Here is a 16,943-nt window from a genome sequence, read left to right on the forward strand (position 1 = left end):
CCCTTTTCAGGATAACAACACTGATGTCTCTTATCTCTCCCCCCGCCATTGGGGCTGGAATGGGGGAAATCCAGCATTTTGTTGGGAGTTTTAAAGCAGCCTTGAAATCTGTGGAGGGAGATAAACTATCTTTGCTATCAGAAAATAGCTTCTCTTTGCTATCTGCTGGAACAAAGGATGCTCCTGCCCAACAGCTTCTCAGGGAGAGACACTCCCAGGGGAAAGGTGGGAGAACCCAGGGGGTTTTGGGGACCCTCTGCATTCCAAGGAGGTGAGGTTTCAGGGAGTGAGAAGACTTCTGGAAAAGGACAGCACCAGATCTTGATGTGTGCACCCCGCAGCAGCTGGTGAGGAGCCACAAGAGGAGCTGAAGCTGTGAGGGATGAGCTGAGGTTGTAAAGGAATTCCCTGAGTCAGGAGATGGTTCTGCTCCCATTTGTCACGGCAAGAGAGTGGAACTGAGTCCTTTTGTTGCTGTGAATCACAGATTCACACAGAGATCTGAGAGTATTTCCGTGTGGGATGTTCAGGTACAGCCCAGTGGAGGTCTGGGGAACGTTTCTCTTTGACTGCTTGAAGGTTGTTCTGTAAGTAAAGCATTTCCTTCCCGCCAAAATATTCCATCGGCCAAAATTATTCCGATTAAATTATATTTTAGAATCCAAATTTTATCCCGATTAAATTAGAATTTAGAATCAATATCTAAATCACTGTGCTTAAATATGTGCCTTTATTGAACTGAGGTAAATGAAGCCTTTACAAAAACATTTTGAGGAAAGGATTCTGAGGATGGGAACACCTCTGATGGTGGTGACAAGTACACAGATGTCCCAAATTCCCTTGAGAGCGTGATGTTTCCAGCTGGAAGCCCTGGCAGGCACCACAGGTGCCAGCTCAGATGGACCAATTGGAAAAATCATCTCTTTTTCTCCTGGGGATGCATCTCCCACTGGATCCCTGTGGCAGCTCACTGGCCACCCTGGAGGGTGAAGCTCTTCTGCAAAGCTCAGGATTTGAGGGAGGATTGGTGAGTGAAAACCCAGCCAGTTTCTGCTGGTTTCCCTTTGTAGGAGAGATTAATCCAAATATTTCAGAGCTCAGGTGTTTTAAAGAGCTAATCCACACCTCATCAAAGTGAAATCAAAATCCAGAACTCAACCTTGGCTCCCAAGCTGATTTTGGGAGAGGCCAGAATTCCTGCTGAGAGGCATTGTGCTAACAGACTCCTCATCCTCTCCTGCCAGGCACTGAAAGCCTTTCCTTGGCTGCTGCTATCTAGAGTTCCTCTGGGAAGTGCCACACTCACTCCCTCTCTGCTTCCTGCAGTTTTTCCTTGGCACGGATTGAGTTTGGAGACAGCTTTGGAGTCTCTTGGTTTCATTAACATCTCCCTCCTGCTAAAGAAGAGAATGAATGCTGCAGGAACAGAGTGAGGATTCCAGCTGGGACACTCTCCCCCTGATACCTTTCCCTCACTCCTGCTTTCCCTGGGGACTATGTCCATTCCCCTGCTGGTTATCCACCTTGATCCCTCTCCCCACTGGAGACTTTTTGGTGTCCCTTGGTGGGATACAGCCCCATCCCTTCTGGGATCACTCTTCTGTGTGTATGGACTCCTTTTGGAGACCCTCCTTCTGTCTCCCATTCAGCTGGAAGGAAGAGTCCCACAGTTTCCCCCGTTCCTGGTGGCTTCCTGTAGCTCCTTATCAAAGAAATTCCAAGTTTTCATTAGACCTTTCCTGATCCTTGGGATGGCTGGAGGCACTTATTCCTTAGGTGTGGAGAGAGAGGGATTTTAGTCAGTAGAGAGATCCTACAAGTGGTTCTCTGAGTTGTAAATTCAACATGAAGACACCCAAACCCCTCCTGCCATCCAATATCCCAATTTTAATTTTTTAATTGATTTTTTATCCCAACATTAACCAAAGGAACACTGATAGCAATTCCTGGCATTTAAGAGCTGCATTTTCTGGGTCTGGTGAGTGTGTGTAGGGACCTTTCCAACACCAGTTTTTTGGTTCTGAATGCACACTGAGTGTCAGGATTTTGGGAGTGGGAGGTTGGCTGCCCTTTTCTGCACATGGCTCCTCAGAACATTTCCTGGGGGTGCTTGCTCACTTCCATGGGAGGAAGCACAGGAGAGCACAGAGGAGATAAAGCCAGCCAAGCTGAAGGTCAGTTCCTGAACTGGGCTGGGTTTTGTGCTGAGCCAGGGTTTGTGCTCATCCATGGGCAGGGGTGGGAGGGGAGGCACTGGGGGAAGCAGTGGTTTTAAATAGATGTTTATGGAGGATATCAACATTTGGCATTTCCCGATTTCAGAACACTGGAGGAGGAACCCAGAACTCCAGCAATCCCCCTCCTTCCCTCTATGCCAATTAAGACCTCAGCCTGCTCCCCTCCCTCTCATGGAACAGCCCCTTGGGCACCCGTGCCAGCAGCACCTTCCTTTGGGAGCCCATTCCTGCCTTCCAGTGGCCCGGAGGAACAGAACAGTCCTGGGGGCTTTCCTGTGTGCTGGGAATGTGCCAGCCACCTGTTCCAGGGAATTAGCACCTAATTTCAGGAGATTCCCTCTTCATTGCTTTCTGTCTCTCACCTCTGCCCCCGAGCAGGGCTGGGATGTGGATATGCACTTTTCCTTTTTCCTTCCAGCCCCATCCACCTCCAAACTGTGTTTATCCAAGGTGTCAGGTCCTGCCACCCCCACTGCCAGGTGGCTGCTGGAAGTCCCCCATAAAAGTGCATTTCTACGAGCTGCTGCCTCCTGTAGCCTGGAGATTCCAAGTCTCAAACAGCCTTTTCCTCTTTCTTCTGGGCTGCTCTCCCAAATATTTGCATTTCCTTTCTCCATATCCTGCTGTCACCTGCTGCTGTTGCACTTTGCATCTTGGCAGCCCCCTCGTGTCAGAGGGATTGATCCCAAAACACCGCAAGGTGTTGGGAAATCTTCACTGCAGTTCAGGGATCAGCTGTTGTTCCAGCAGCATCTGGAGTTCCCAGCTCCTCTGCTTGCTGGGGATTTCAGTCACTGCTCCTTGGCAGGGGTGCAGCATTCCTGGGAAGTCCCTTCCTTACAGTCTGGTGGCCGTGCTGAGTCTTTGGATCACCCATTTCTCTTGGCACAAGGATGTTTTATCCATTCCCCACTGCATTCAGGGAGTACGAACTCTCCTTTTACTTAGATTTCCTGACTGATGACTGCTCTCAACTGATGAGTCCAGGATGCAGGGATTGCAGTAATTTTGGAGTTTCTGAATCCAGAACCATTTGTGGTCCCAGCACAGAGCTGTGAAGATGGTCACAGCTTTCTCAAGGGTGCTGACAGCCTGGAGCAGGGAAACGGGCAGAGAAACCAGGGAAGCCGCTCTGAAGGATGGAGGAGGACACAAAAGCTGCTTCCTGAGGTTGCTGGATTAATGAAGATGGGAGGCATGGAGCGAAGTCTCCTTCTCACTGCTAGATTTGGGTGGGATGAGGACAGGAAATGATGGAGAAGCCAAGAAACAAGTGGATCTTTGGATGGAATAACCTCTGCTGGCTCCAATTCCATGAGAAAGATGTTCTTCCATAGTGTCCCCAACCCTTCCTTTATTCCTCTCAGAGCTCAAACCTGCACCACTTCTTTCCCCCCTTCCCACATCTCTCAGCTACAGGAATGGGAGATGCAGTGTGACATACCCAGATGAATCCCAGAGCCCTGGGCATGCTGAGCCTGCTGCCAGCAGGAAAAGGGAACTTTGCCGAGGATGGAAGAGTTCCCAGCATGGAGATGGCACCTGGTGTCAGCAATGCAGGATAGCTCAGTGGGAATCCTCAGAATGCCTTTTATCTTCAGCAGCACAGCTTCCCAGAAAGCTTTCAGTTCCTTTTCTTCCTACCAATTAAAACAAAATAAAAATATTACGAGCTGTTTTGTCTGGTTTTAAAGGAATACAGAAATAAAAAGGGGTTTGGCAGAGCAACACTCTCAAAAATTGTGCTGCTTTGGGGGTTGCACTTGGTTGACTTGTTTCTTTTAGGAGGGTGGCTTGCAAATTTTGTGCAAACTTTTAATGTTTTGCTTCAAATCACTTCATGTTCTTGAGAAATGGTGTATAAATGTTCCAAATTTGCTGTGTTTAAAAGGAGAGGCGTCTACCAGCAGGGCGGTTTTGAAGAAAGGTGTGTGCTCTGGGTTGGGTTTGAGCCTGTCATAAATATCTGGGCCTCGACGACTCCAGGATCAAACACTGCTTTTGAAATTAGAAATAAAACCTACAATTAAAAAACCAACCCAGGCTCATCTGCTAGCGGCAGCCTCGGCAGCCTGTTAGTGCTGTGTGCTCCAACAGAGCTGGGGGAGGAGCTGGAAGCAGGATTTTATCCCTTATTTTTGATGTGCTGATTGAAGTGAGTGTTGCAGCCCTGCTGCTGCTGTGTCCTGTGCCAGCGCAGATGCCCAGGACAGCCCAGGGAGAGCAGCACGGAGGGGCTGATTTGGGGATGATTAAAAAGCCTCAGAAAGCCAGAGTGGAAAGAGGAAAGGACTCTTAACTTGGTTTTAGGGAGGATTTAGGATTCTCAGTGCATCAGCTCAGCAGGAGGGATCATAACTCAGGCTGGGGGAGAACCAAACTGCTTCAGTCAGTTCAGGCTGTGCTGTCCCTGCAATATTCCTGCTGCCTCTGGGAATGGAAGCTCAGATGGGAGCTTCCAGGATCCAGATCCTGCTGGGAAAACCTGGCTTTGGCTTCCCCAAGACTCTGCTCTCCAGCACAGTGACAACTCGGGGATGGCTCCATCCCTGGGAGGGTCTAAGGTTGGGTTGCATGGAGCTCTGAGCAATGTGGGCTGGTGGATGGTTGGGGTGGAACAAGATGAACCGTAAGGTCCCTCCCATTCCAAACCAGTCTGTGATCTCACAGGGCTCCTGAGATGTTCCAGAAGAAAACAAATGACAAGGGAGATTCGGGACATGACACGCCTGAGCAGTCAGACCGTTCTGTTTAAAGCTCTGCTGGGCAGAGTGCAGGGAAAGAGCTCATAGGAGGGTGATGGAAGACCTGTGGATATCCCAAAACCCCAAAACATCCACCTGCTCTGCTGTGCTGGCCAGGTGTGTGCTGTGCCTGGTCAAACAGACCCTTCTGGAGGGGCTCAGCATCTCTGCAGACAGCGGATGTGGAGTCCTTGGGGAGCTGGTCTGGGCAGGGGACTGGTTTTGGGGTGCCTTGAGCTGCTGTCACACCTCAGTGACACACAGCCTGAGCAAGGTGACGATGTCCCACCCTGCTGGGGCTGCAGGCACTTGCTGAGCTCCACATTGCTCTGCTCCCAGACAGCCCAGCTGCAGGACTCTTTACCTGGGACACGCTCTGGGAGATGGTTTGCTTTGCTTGCTGTTTGCTGATGCATTCCCAGATCCAAAGGTGGTGGCCAAGGCTTGTTCTGCTGGGATTTAGGTCATGGCCAAAGCTCCATGGCCAGAGCTGGGAGTGCACAGAGCCTCAGGATCAGAGTCTGGCTCGGTCCTGACCAGACAGACCCCCCAGAAGAGGGTCTGGAGAAGATCACCAGCCACCACTGAGCAGGAGAGGCGTGGGATGGAACCACTCCAGGGCTTGCTCTCCTTATCTCTGGTGGAGATGGAGACAGTGCCTCACGCAGGGGCAGGATGTGGGAGGAGAACCAGGGTTTGTCTGATGTCTGGAGGCTTCAGAAGCGAATCCAGAAGGATCAGAGAGGAGCCAGGAGTGAGTGGCAGGGAGCATTCGATCCAGGCCCCTGCTGCTGGCTGTCTTTATGTGGCATTTGAGACAGTGTGGGCAGCTGGCTCCAGCTTTCCCTCCCGACGCCGCTTTGTTTGGAAGGTTGTAGACACATGTCAGCAGTGATGGATAGATTTGTTTGACTTCCTGTCAAATCAATGATTACTCCTAGAAATCTCTTTTATTAGTTTATCAGAGGAAGTTCTCTGTCATTTATCCCAGCGGAGCTTGGCTGCCTGGTGTCACTGAGCAGGAGTTATTGCTGGCTTTATTGTGCTGCTGCTTTTAGGCTTTGACACCATATTTATTTTTGTCTTGCTTTGACACTAGGAAAGGTTCGCTCCTGTTTTACTCCTCATTGCACAGGTTTGACTTTCCTTTCCCATCCCAATCCTTGGAAATTTGCAGGAATTTACCCCAAGTACCACAGTTTATCTCCATGTTCTCTGTTCAGGTCTGGCTTTATGCTGTCTGGCTGTTCCTTGCCATTTTTGAGCTCATGAAGGTCTTGATTTTTCAGGAATTATAGGACAGCTTGGATTGGAAAGGACCTTAAAGATATTCCAGTTCCAATTCCCTGCATCCCAGAAGTTGGAGCAAACGGATTGGAATCGGAGGAAGGAAGGAAAGATTGGTGAGTTAGAGGGAAAAGTCACGAGGATGTGTGTCCCAAGTCTTCTCCACCGGGCTTGCTTGGCTCCAGGGAGAAGGAGGAGCTCCCCCTGCCCAAGTTTTCATGCTGCATCCCAAGGGATGGGCTGTGGGGGTGGATTGGTCCCAAGGCTCTTCCATGGCTGCAGGAGCCCTGTGGGGCTGAGCATGGCCTGAAGCAGAGCTGGGCTCCCCACAGGGACATTCCTGGGTCATCTCCATGTTCCCCCAGCCCCTCGGGATCCAGAGGGCCCTCTGCTCACAGCATCCCAACCCTGCGGGGCTGATGGACACCCAAAGGCTGGCAGGGGTTCAGAATGTAGTCCCTTCATGTGGGCTCAGGCCAGGGAGCTGGGGCAGAGCTTTTTGGGATCTTCTGGATGCAGCAGCTTTGCTGAGAATTTCATAGCTCTTTTCAAACTGGGGAGAGGGAGACTTCAGGCATAGCTCACACATACAAGGGCTGTGCAAATTTCTGAGTCATTTTTGTCTTTGGTTATTTGTCCCCATTAAAAAGCTCACGGAATGACTTCAGATCAATCTAAATAATATTTTTCCCATCCACATTATGAATCATAGAATCACAGAATATGATGGGAAGGGACCCATCATGAAGTCCAGCTCCTGTCCCTGCACAGGACACCCCAACAACCTCCCAGTGCCTGACAGCATTGTCTAAATGTTCCTTGAACTCTGGCAGCCTTGGAAAAATGGCTAAGGATTACAGTGGAAAGAAAGATGCTTTCAAACCAGTTTCAAAACTAATCTTGAAAAGGATTTGGAAACTTGGAAAATCTCAGCTTGATTAAAAGTAATCAAATGAAACATCATCCTGGCTGTTCTCATGCTTTCCTACCAGTAACAGAAATCCAGACAATTGAGAATGCTTCCTTGTTCTGCTTTATCCAGAGTGAATCCTTCCAGAGCTGGGCTCTGCAGCTCTTCCCTACCCTCTCCAGTGGCTGAGCATGTGCAGAGCTTTGGGAGCTGCTGGGATAACAGTGCTGACCCCAGAGTTCCAGGAGGAGAGGGCTCTGAGCAGGGAGGGGACGAGGGCAGAGCTTCACCCTCGGAACAGTCCTGAAATGAAACATCATTTCAGCCAGCAGGGCAGGATGAGGTGGGAGTGATGCAGCTGCACAGGAACAGGCTCTGGGTGACTGTGCTTGAGGTGTGGATGCTGCTGCAGCCTCCTCTCCTCCCAGGGCCAAAGGTCTTGCTGTGTTTGTCCTGTTAGTCCAGGAACTCCTAAGCCAGGCTTTGATACACTGATCTTTGTCTTCTCTCTGAGGACAGAAACATCTGCAGTTTTTCCTTGAGCCACATTGGGGAGAAGGAATTTCTGCCACTGAGCTGGAGGGGGATTTGGGCTCAGCCTCAGGTTTAAGGTGAATATACACTCAGTTTTGGTCTGCTAATCCAGGCTGCTCCAACAAATGCTTCTCATGCCTGGTGCCCCTCAACTGGAGCTGATGTACTTCCATATCCCCTCATGGTCCTGCTTGTTATTGACCTGGATGTCTGGAATGGTACCCAGCTTTGGGACAACAATATCCAGCTGATGTGTTGTGTAGTGGTGGGGGCAGTAAATGAAGCTGAGGGGAGACAGAGACAGTGGTTGAAGCCTTCAGTGAGAAGATAAAAGCCTGTTCCAAGATCAAAGGCAGCAGAGAGAGGTGCACAGCTCCTGAAAGCAAATAACAACCAACCATCGAACGTGAAGCTGGGATTTATCTCTGGTGATGAGACCAGGGCACATCCCATCCCTCCATCAGCAGCTGAGCCTGACAAGAACAGCAATTGCCTCCTCTCTGATGCTCGCTGGAACTCTGAGCAGTAGGAAAGCTACAGCCTGTCACCCTTCCCAGGACAGGAATCTGTTCCTTCTGCTGGGAAGTGCTTCCAGAGAGAGAGATCTCTTATCCCACTCTTATCAGGCTTTTCTACTCTGTAGTTAGTGGGTCAAACACCTGATTTGATTCACAGGCCATTCCCAAATTAGTGAGAGGTGTAGAAATCACCTGGGGGAGGAACAGAGGGATGGAGGGATCCTCAGGAGAGGCGGGTGAAGTTTGCTGGCCCAGGGGGGCCCATTAATTTTGCCAGTGTGTAATGCAGAGTGCAGTGATTGCTCCAAACAGAAATGATTTAACCTTGAGTGAGGGAAACACAACCCAGCAGCAGCCGTGGAACAATAAAGAAATTCCATCTGTGATCTCCCGTGCCCTGCGCTCTGCTCGAGCGGCTCCGATGTCACCGATCCATTATTTCCACGAGCGACTGTAAGTGCATTATGCATGAGCCTGTGGCCACTGCTGGATCAGCCAGGACTTCCTCAAGGCAGCAAAAACAACCCATTCGATTTCATGGAGCTGGGCTGTGCTCCTTGGCTTGGGAACTCGGTGCTGCCCGGTGGGAAGGTATGGTTTTGCCTGAGCTTGGCACAGAGGGGATTTGCCATGTGTGCCCCTGTGGGTGTGGATTGTGGCTGCCCCCATAGTGGGTTTGGCTGTGCAAATCCAGTGGGAGCAGCAGCACCCTAGGCTCCCTGAAAATGCTGGATTTGCTGTGGGCCATTGCTTTAGGGAGAAGTTGAAGCACATTTCAGCTTTTGGCACCTACCCAGGTGTGCTGTGGGATGACAGCTGCCCCAGGGAAGGAAGGGAGGGAGGAAGGTAGATTGGAGTTTGCCATCCCAAGGCTGGAATTACAGAATAATGGAATATCCTGAGTTGGAAGGAAGCTACAAAGATTATCAAGTTCAGCTCCTGGCCTTGCACAGACACCACAAAACCCCATCACTGAGACCTCACGGGGGTCAGCACTTTGCTCTCGAGGAGCAGCTCCAATCTTTGCTGTGCATGACCAGGGACTATGGTGTCCAGTGATGACAGAACCCAGGCTGGAGCTGTGCCAGGAAAGGGTTAGGTTGGATATCAGGTTCTTCCCCAGACAGTGGTGGGCACTGCCCAGGCTCCCCAGGGAATGGCCCCAAGGCTGCCAGAGCTCCAGGAGCACTGGGAAAACACTCCCATGGATGCACAGAGTGGGATTGCTGGGATGTCCTGGGCAGGATCAGGAGTTGGACTGGAAGATGCCTGTGTGCCCCTTCCAGGTCAGGATATCCCATGATTGTAAGGAACAGCTGTGAGCAGCAATGCATTGCCGTGTGCAGGGTTTAACAGCTGCACAGGTGTCCAGTGGTGAATAAGGACAAATGAGGCATTTCCAGGGGCAGAGCTGAGGAGTTATGGGATACTCTGGCCCCTGCTGAAGGCTGTTTAGCACTGACCCTCCAACCTGATCCCTTAGGTCTCAATACCTGGGTGTTGCCTTGGACTAAAGTAGTGGTTCCTTTACAGGCTGCTCTGGGCTGAGCTTTCCCTCTCCAGCTCAGCACCTCTGGCCAGACCTTTCCCAGAGACCAGAGCACAGGCCACAGGTTTCCCCGTGTCCCTGGAATCCAGGCTGCCCCTTGGGAGCCCAGATAACAGCCTGCTTGGAATGAAATCATGTTTCTTCATTAGGTGAAACAACCCAGCAGAGGGAAAGGGATTTTAAAACAACAAAGGCCCACAGCATATTTTACTTCATTTAATCTTACAAGCTGGGTTTGATAGGCTTTTCTTTCCCCATGTAGCTTACAAAGCTCCAATTCCCCTCCAGGGCTTTGTTCTGCTCTCCTCAGTCCTTGCTTGGAAGGCTCAGAGCTGTATCAGAAGGGGCCCACAGGGAAGCCAGAGAGGGGCTGTTCACCAGGAACTGGAGTGCCAGGACAAGGAAGAATGGCTTGGATCAGATAGAGGGCAGAGAGAGATGGGATACTGGGAACAAATTCTTCCCTGTGGGAAGACCCTGGCACAGGTTGCCCAGAGAAGCTGTGGCTGCCCCTGGATCCCTGGAAGTGTCCAAGGCCAGACTGGACAGGGCTTGGAGCAACCTGGGATAGTGGAAGGTGTCATATGGGTCAGAGAATCATGGAATATCCTGAGTTGAAAGGGATCATCAATTCAGCTCCTGGTCCTGCACAGACACCCCAACAACCCCAGTCTGGGCATCCCTGAGGGCATTGTCCAAATGCTCCTGGAGCTCTGGCAGCCTCAGGGCTGTGCCCATTCCCTGGGGAGCCTGGGCAGTGCCCCAGCACCCTCTGGGGGAAAAACCTTTCCCTGATATCCAACCTGATCTCCCCTGAGATTCAATCCCCTTCATCAATATTAGGTACCACTGAATTAGCTCCTGCTCACAAAGCTGGGAGAAAACAAGCAGGGTTTTTTCTCTCCTTACCTGACTGCAGTTTTAACATCCCCAAACCTGGCAATCTGGCTGCACTGATGTTGCTGCTGAAAAGAAACAGAATTAGAAGGAATCAGGGGAATTATTCTGCAGGCTTGTAGAGTGTCTGCAAACCCAAAACATTCTGTATTATTGTGATGTCTAAAAAGAGTGAGCTGTGCTCATCCCTCCAGAGAGACTGCACTGAAAGGAGGCTCCAGGACCGGCAGACAGGGCTCTGAACTGAAAGCCACCTTTCTCTTGCTGAGCCTGAGGCTGGTGCTGCTCTCCAGTAGATGCCAGGATTATGGAAGAGCTCAGCAAAGCGCTGCTCTCCAGCAGTTCCTGCTATTTCCCAGCCATCCCTTACATTTCAGACGTTTGATGTTCGCTTTGTGGGATAGAGCACAGCGCTAATTAAGTCAGGATCCTGAGCAGTTTTGCATCTCCTGCAGTCATGATGGGATGATCTGTCGCTCCTGAGACTGCCAGTGCTGATCCAGAACAAAGAGCTGTGGCATTCCCCCATCATCACAGGAACAAAGGCAGTCCCTAAAAGGCTGCACATGCTGAGTGCAGAGCACCAGCACAGTTCTGCCTGACCCGGGACAGCTCCCTTCAGCCCTCTGCTCTTCGGCAGCTTCTGGCACATCCCTGCTCCCCTCCGTGCTCTGGGGCAGCAATTCTCCCTGATTATGCATGTGCAGGAGGCTTTGATCTCCATGGCTGCATCCTGTATTACAGCACGGAGAGCGTTTAATAATCAGAGCAAGAAGCCGATTAATAATTTTAAGCTTCTCTGCACATGTGAACCTCCAGGACTGCTGCATTCCCTGCCTGCTTCCTGGGACAATTCCTGGGGCTGGGAGGGCACAAGGGTCACTTGCCTTGCTTGAAAAGTGCACATCCAACTGGATCAGCTGTGGATACAGTGACTGCTTTCCTGATTTCCTGCTTTCCCTCAGGCAGGAGGAGGGTGTGGGGTCGGGGGCAGGCTGAGGGGCAGCAGGCACTGTGCTGTGGTTGATTTGAGGGGTACGGGTTCCATGAAAGTTGGGCACAGTCCTGGAGACAGGGCTCTCTGGCAGGGCAAGAACTGAATCATGGAATGGTTTGGGTTGGGAGGAACCTTAAAACCCATCCAGTTCCATCCCTGCCATGGGCAGGGACACCTGCCACTGTCCCAGGTCACTCCAAGCCCTGTCCAACCTGACCCTGGACACTTCCAGGGATCCAGGGGCAGCCACAGCTTCTCTCCTCCCTCACAGGAAAGGATTTCTTCCCAATATCCCATCTAAATCTGCCCTCCTTCATCTTAAAGCCATTCCCCCTTATCCTGTCACTGCAGGCCCTTGTCCACATTCCCTCTCCTTGTTTCCTGTCACATCCTTCAGGCACTGCAAGGCCACACTGAGCTCACCCCAGAGCTCCTCTCCAGGCTGAACAATCCCAACTCTCCCAGCCTTTCCTCCCAGCAGAGCTGCTCCATCCCTCTGCTCATCCTGGTGCCCCCTCTGGACTCTCTCCAGCAGCTCCACGTCCTCCCTGTGCTGGGCCCCAGGGCTGGGGCAGCTCTGCAGGTGGAGTGGGGAGAGGACTTTTCCTCGCTTTGCCTGTTGAACTAAACACTAAAATCATCGGTTTTTATCTCAGATTCTTTCAGGAGCTGCCTGTGGAGCTCCAGGCTGTTCCTGCTCAGCCTGCAGGCCTTGCAAGGTGCTGTGAGCCCGAGGCTGCTTTACCTCCTGCAGGGAATTCTGTGCCCCTTGTACCGCTGCTGTTGCAAGCGAGCCTGACACAGCTCATTTTCTCACTGTGCCTTTGTCTTTCCATTTTGGAGGTTGTACTTTTCCTGACAGAATTTCCAATTCAGTTCATTTTCTCTGCCTGCAGTAGGAGGGGAGAAAAAGGTGCTTTGAGGGGTTGCTGCATGTATTATTAATTGTCCTGATTTCAAGGCAACGGAGTCTTTTTTCTGCCTGATATTCCCATTTTCTCCTAACTAATATTGGCTGCCGGTTTGAAAGGGGTTTGGCATTTGAAATTCTATGAATTTCTTCGTGCTGGTGGTGTGTTTAAAGCTGGAAAACATGGTTCCCCTGCTTATCTGGAGCTAAAATGGCAGCGTGTTAGTCATCAGTCAATTGAACTGTGTTGTCGAGCAGTTGATTATTGCAGCTGCCTGTTTCCTGGGCTGGTTAAAACATCCCCCAGAAGTGCTGTGTCAGAACCTGGCCACTAAACATCATTAATGCAGGAGCAGGAAGGGGCTTTGGCACACAGGTGAACAGGTTCAGGTCATTCCCAGCCCTGGTGGTCCTGTTAGGAGGCAAGCATGGTCCTGGATAACGAGCAGGAATTCGTGCTGGGGCTGTGTGGTGCTGCATGAGGATTTTCAGGGCTGTCAGCTTGTGTACCCACGGAGCTCAAGGCCCAGGCAGGCTGGGTTTGTGATTCCAGCCCAGTTCCTGGTGAATGCTGTGTCAGAGCAGGGAAAAAGCTGCATTTGCTACCCAGTGGAACAGGATTCAAGCCATGTGTTGTTAAAGCTGTTCAGATAAAAGGGACATTCAGCCCTAGGCAGGGGAAAGCCTCCTGACAGTAGTCCTGGGGTCAAGGTGATCGTCCTGATTCCAGTGGAGCAGCATCTGAGACAGGGGAACAGCACAATTCCCAGAGGAATTAATTTACCTGTCAATGGATCTCGGAGAGGGGCAGTGGGAGATCCCTCTGTGTTTGCTCCTTCTCCTCTGCTGCCTTCTCGAGGACTCTCATTTCCTGTTACCCTTCCCAGGGCATTTGCACTTGCAGCAAATCCTGGACACAGTGACAGGACAGGGGTAAACGCCAGGCTGGAGCGATCAGAGAAGCAAGGGGGGAACAGGGATTCTCCCCCACCAGAGCTCCATAAAGGATCATTCTCTTGGCTGCTGTGGGCTCAGGGTGATGTTCACACTCCCCCTTATCTCCACCTTCATCCTACAGCTCTCCCTTGATCCTGTCCAGTTCCAAGTGTGAATTTTATTCCTGGTTTGCTTCGTCTTCCCTGCTGAAGCCCAGACAGGCCCTCCCCAGGGAGCAGCTCTGCCCTGACCTCGCTTGCACCACTTCCAGCTGCCATTTCCTTGCCTTTCCAGGAGTTCTCCAAATAGGATTGGCCTCCTGTCCTCCCTGCTGGCCCCTGCCATTCCAGCCCCTCCCGTGCCATCCCGGCGTGTGCTGCGGAATCCAGCCTGCTCCTGCTACAAAGGAAATATCTAAAGCCAGCCAGAGCATGTCCAATAGGATTTGTGGTTCTTCCAACCTCCCCATGTTATTGACTCCCCCTTTCAAGTGTGGCCAGGGCTTTATCTGCTGGTAATAGGGAGAATTAATCATTTCCTTTAAAAGAAAAAAAAAAAAAAATCGGCTTAAAAACCCCTCCACCTTTTTATTTATTTTTTTACATAAAAAGGCAAGTAAAAGACATAACAAAGTTGTTAAAAGTTCAAAGGGAATGTTAATCCCTGTAATGTGGACTAATCAACTTTTATCCAGACAATCCCCTTGTATCTCTGGGGCCTTATGTGGTGCAGCAATCCCACAGGCAAGTGCTGGGCTTTAACTCCTTTGGAGCTGCTTTCAAGATTCCTGTCCCTCTTCCCGGAGCTGTGCTGCCGTGCTATCATTCAGGAACAGCCTGGCACCTTCCTGGACTCAGAACAGCTTCAAAGGTGCTGCAACTTCCCTGGCAAAGCTTTCAAAGAGCTGTGGAAACAAAAAAGTTCTTTTCCCTTGGAGGGCTGAACCATCCCAGGGTGAATAAATGAGCGGGGCTGCTCCAGCTGTAGGAACCGCTGGGGATGGATGAAGTGGCACGGAATCCAGGCAGGATTTACAAGTAATCCCTTGGTATGATGCCCCTAGGGATGACTTCTCCAGCCTGGGAGATCTGTGGGGTGTAGGACATGTGGCCAGTGCTGTTTGCTCCGTTTGGTCTGTGCTCACCTGGATGCCTCCTTCGGACCCTCCGTCTGCGGATCTTTGGGAAGGACAGAGCAGTTCCCCCAGCCAGGAATGTTTTCTTTGGCGAAGATGCTGTTTGAGGAGCTCATCCCCCAATAAACACCCTCAGGGGCCTGTCACTCCCCACGTTAAGTTTACTTTGCGTTGGTATCAAGGCTACAAGAAGCAGGATCCACCGCCTTGAAAAGGAAGGGAGGAAAAGCATTTCAGTATTCCTGGATCTTGGAATATGGGGATTCACCAGGCTTTGAGTGGATTCTTTGGTGCTTTCAATGCCATATGAATGCCTCTGGATGATTTGTGGATTGCACAAATTCGTGCAGCTGCAGAGCTGAGACCAGGGGATGGGGATGGTGTGTTTTGGAAGGCCCAGCTGCCGAGACAGATGTGTTTGTGCTCCCAAAATCCCTGCCAGGGGAAGGCAGAGAGCCATGCTGGCTGAGGCCTAGTAACAGTTGTTACAGTAAAACCCTCTGCTGCCTTTCCCATCTTGGAGGGCAGGATGGAATTGAATTATTCCTTCCTGACAGGCATTGCAGCTGCCCCATTCTCACTGGCAGGGACAGACCCTGCTCCTGGGGTGGTTGTTGGGGTGGCTGGGTTTATGTGACAAGTGGCATCAAGTGTCCCCAAGGGGCTTCCAGCTTTGTGCCTGATGTTGGGAACGAGGGGATTAACTTGGTGGTCTTTGTCCTGAGCTGGGATGTAGCTGGGGGTGGTGGTTTTCACTGCCCACAAATCTGCAGCTTCTCCAGAAAGAGATTGTGGGTGAAGGGGTGGTGGCTGAGGTGGTCTCCTGGAAACTTGGAACATTGAGGAGAAATCCAGCCTTTTTTATCTTGGCATTCCTTCAGCCTGGGGAAGAGAAGGCTTTGGAAAAACCCCCAGTACCCAAAGGGGGCTCACAAGAGGGCAGGAGAGGGACTTCCCATAAGGGCCTGGAGTGACAGGACAAGGGGGAATGGCCTTAATCAGAAGGAGGGTGGATTTGGGTTGGATCTGGTGCCATAAACACCAAGGTTGTGGCTTCGGTCCCTGGCTGAGCCAGTCACTTCGAGAGTTGGACTTGATGACCTTGTGGGTCCCTTCCAACCCAGAACATTCTGTGATTCTGTGGAATTCTTATCCGTGAGGGTGCTGAGGCCCTGGCACAGGGTGTCCAGAGAAGCTGTGGCTGCCCCTGGATCCCTGGAAGTGTCCAAGGCCAGGCTGGACGGAGCTTGGAGCACCCTGGGACAGTGGCAGGTGTCCCTGCCCATGGCAGGGGCGGGACTGGATGAATTTTAGGTCCACTCCAACCCAAACCATTCCATGATTAGCGGAGGATGGACATCTGTTTCTCCTCCAGAGACGTCCCCAAGGGGCACTGATGGGAGCAGGATCCAGTTTCCATCTGCTGCTGTGAGCTCTGGAAGTTGGGATCCACTGGTGCAATGCTCCAGCTCGGCCACGGGGCTGGATCACAGGGGGGTGGGGGCTCCTTGGATTGGGATTTGCCCTCAGCCAGCTCAAACCCAAATGGATGAAAAGATAAAATCTGGGCAGGACAGGAGGAGAAGGGAAAGGGCAGAATCAGATCAGGGGAGTTGCCAGCAGCAACTTTGTGTCACCCTCAAACAGCCTTTCCCAACTTTCAGCCAGCCAGCCAGACATCAAACTTCAGATTTCCTGGTGCTTTTCCAAACTGTGATAAAAATCCAGCCAGCTGTGAAGCAGCTTCCCTGGAAATCTGGTGCATATTGAGGGAGAAAAAGGAGCATTCTCCTTGAAAATTAAAGAAAAATCAAGATGACTTTCTGATTTAATAACTTTTTAAATATTTTTAAAGAGCTTTGAAAGGTACTCAGTGTTTCTGTGGAGGCTTTGTTGCTCTTTTTTTTTTTTAATGAATAAATTGAATTCTGCTTTCCAAAATAATTTTTAAATTTCCTCTTTGAAGATATCTGGGCATTTTTTTGTAAAATGACTTCCAGTGCCTGGAGTGATTTTGGGGTTAGCAGGTTAATTAAATGTTGGAGCAACTCACTGAGGTGTGAGCTGACTTCCTATTGCTTGGCTTTGAAAATCAAGATGGGCTGTGGTGGTTTGGGAGTGCCTGGGAATCCTGGGAGAGGTAGATTAAACAGGATTAATGTGGAGGCTGTGCTGTCTCTGGGAGCATTCCCAGAGGACATCCCTGGGTGCTTTTAATGCTTTTTAATTACCTCTCCTTCCCTGGAGAGATTTTCCTCTTGGATCAAGCCCTGGAGTTGGCGGTCAAAG

General features: G+C 51.0%; 2 long non-coding RNA genes across 2 annotated transcripts; one reads left to right on the plus strand and one right to left on the minus strand.

The window, feature by feature from the left end:
- Nucleotides 1-711: 711 nt before the first annotated feature.
- LOC147651209 (uncharacterized) lies at nucleotides 712-4,861 on the minus strand. The gene is made up of 2 exons (XR_015274226.1): nucleotides 4,538-4,861; nucleotides 712-3,877 (listed from the first exon to the last, which is right to left on the minus strand). It is a non-coding gene; the product is annotated as an uncharacterized LOC147651209 (long non-coding RNA).
- Nucleotides 4,862-4,925: 64 nt separating this feature from the next.
- Nucleotides 4,926-7,231, plus strand: LOC111933704 (uncharacterized). The gene is made up of 3 exons (XR_002866842.2): nucleotides 4,926-5,098; nucleotides 6,271-6,384; nucleotides 6,981-7,231. It is a non-coding gene; the product is annotated as an uncharacterized LOC111933704 (long non-coding RNA).
- The last annotated feature ends 9,712 nt before the right edge of the window (nucleotides 7,232-16,943 follow it).

Source organism: Cyanistes caeruleus, chromosome 10 (genome assembly GCF_971803275.1).
Source record: "Cyanistes caeruleus chromosome 10, bCyaCae1.hap1.1, whole genome shotgun sequence".
NCBI lineage: Eukaryota > Metazoa > Chordata > Aves > Passeriformes > Paridae > Cyanistes > Cyanistes caeruleus.